Raw genomic sequence first — 2,272 nt, forward strand, 5'->3', positions numbered from 1 at the left:
CTCTTTGAACTCAAGCCATTCAGTAGCCATGTGCAGTAAGCATCTTTACCTACTCCCCCGTCATCTCACTGACCCTTGGGTCATTTGATCTTAAAGGCTGGTTCTGGCCCTCCATCTTTAACAAGAGGAGTATCATATAGTGAGGTTTGTAACTTTCATCCCTCATCAGAGTAACGCAAGAATTCATGTATGCAATCGTGGTTTAAAGCAGAAATAATACCCCAAGAGTATAAACTTGAGAGGGCTTGGACCCAGGCCGTGTCCTAGAATCATGGAGAGACCTGCTCTTTGTTAACACAGCTGAGAAAAGATGAAAGCCATGGAGATTTTGTTCTACTTGATGCTATATCCTATGTCTGCACAAATTCCAACCTTCACCAACCTCTGGCCCTCAAGGTCAGCCTCTTCTGTAAGCCCTTGACTATTCTGTTCCACTGTTTCCATTCAGCTCTGGTAAATTAAGCAAACACTAATTCCCAAGACACCCTATTCTTTAGGAGGTGTCTCCTGTTCCCAGTGTCCTACCATTCCGGAGTCAATTATTCTACACGTGTTCCCATAGTTCATGCTTGCGCTTTTAATGCAATACTGACACCTCCCAACAACTTGTGAGTGTTGGTCACAGCCACCTCTTTTCATATAGTAAGTTCCTAAGAGCAGAGATAACTCCATACATCTTCTTGTTACATCTGAAAAAAGAATGTGCCTAGAATAGATACTCAACCAGTGTTTGCTCAATGGAAGAACAGATGGATGGATGAATAAATGAATGAATAATGAATGAACAAATGAATTGATAGGTGACTATACATTGGGCTACTACACATACATAAAAAAAGGGAACCAGACTGTTTAAGTTGAATAGCTTGAACTTAAAAATCAGTGATGATTTAAGTTCAGGAATTTGAGGCAAAAGTAATTGCTTACCCAGACAGAGCTGACATGCCAAAGGACTTGTCACATTGCATTGACAATGGCCACAGTGGATGAATGGATGGATGTTATCAGGGACCTTTACTCTAGAGATAGTGAGAATGACAGCTGCTATGAGGCAAACGTTTTCTATTCCTGTTCTATTTTCTATAATTGTTTTTTCATAATCTCAGCTCAAAGCCATCTTCCTACTTTCTGAAATAAAGACTGTAACACTGAAAGAACTAGATGCCATTTTAATTTCTGCTGATTCCCCAAACCAATTTTAAGCCATTCATTTTTTTTCTGTCCTATTTTTAAACATCCAACCCCCAAGTCATTAGAGTGACCCACAGTCTCTGCTCTGCAAGGCTGACTTATCAGTACAGGCGACCACTCCTGGAACTGCAAAGTGGCAGGCCCAAAGGAGCTGAAGCCCACAATCTTGTATGGAGGTTAAAATAATGAAGTTCGGTTTTATTGACTACTAAATGTCCTAGCAAGTTTTCCCACAGAAGCACAGAGAGAAAATGGAAACAAACACCTTTCAGGGAATGTTTCCTTGCCGCACTGACCTTGACTGCAGCAACCGCGCCAAGCTTAACAGCCAAAAGGCACTAGGTCATCTCCACAAAAGCCGTGATGAGTGAACCTACAGTTCCCAAGGAAGCCAAACATAAGCAAACAGATCCCGTGTCTGACTGAGGACTCTGCCCCAGTCCACGTGCCTGCTGGAGCTGCCAGGTCCCCTTTCCTCACAGGCAAAGAAAGCTGGTGGTGACAATCCACCTCTCTGCCTCCTAGGGCCCACAACTCTCCCACTAATTATCTCAGCCCCTCCTGGTCTCCTTCATCCAGCCACCGTGAACAAGATCAGACCGCACAGCTGTACTCTTCCTCGGAGGATTTATACAAACCCACGTACTGGCTTCCATGACATAATCAAGAAAGCTTTTCCTATCATGTTCAGTCTTTTCCAGAAAATCCTTCCCCACCTGCACAGGAAATGGCAACATTCAGAAGGATGCAGCCAGCTTGGTAGCTAAATTAATACTAGACTCAAAATAAGAGAAGAAAACACCCTTTTATATGTCTTGTTGGGGGCGTGCCATTGCGAGTCATAGAAAACTCCAGAAGATGTGAGGGAGGCAGTGTATAGATGGTGGGAGGCTGGGGGAGAATGGACCATTGGGTGGCTGGTGGGAGAGGCGCATCCTAGACCTTCCAACCCTTTCACCTTGGTAGATCTGATTAGGAGTGCAAAGTTGAGTCCTCCACGTTGGTGAGGTCTTCTGCTTACCCAAAGTCCTTCAAACATAAGAGTCAGTCAGTCTCTCAGTGTCTCTCAGTGTCTCTCAGT

The sequence above is a fragment of the Microtus ochrogaster genome, chromosome 8 (genome assembly GCF_000317375.1).
Source record: "Microtus ochrogaster isolate Prairie Vole_2 chromosome 8, MicOch1.0, whole genome shotgun sequence".
Taxonomy (NCBI): domain Eukaryota; kingdom Metazoa; phylum Chordata; class Mammalia; order Rodentia; family Cricetidae; genus Microtus; species Microtus ochrogaster.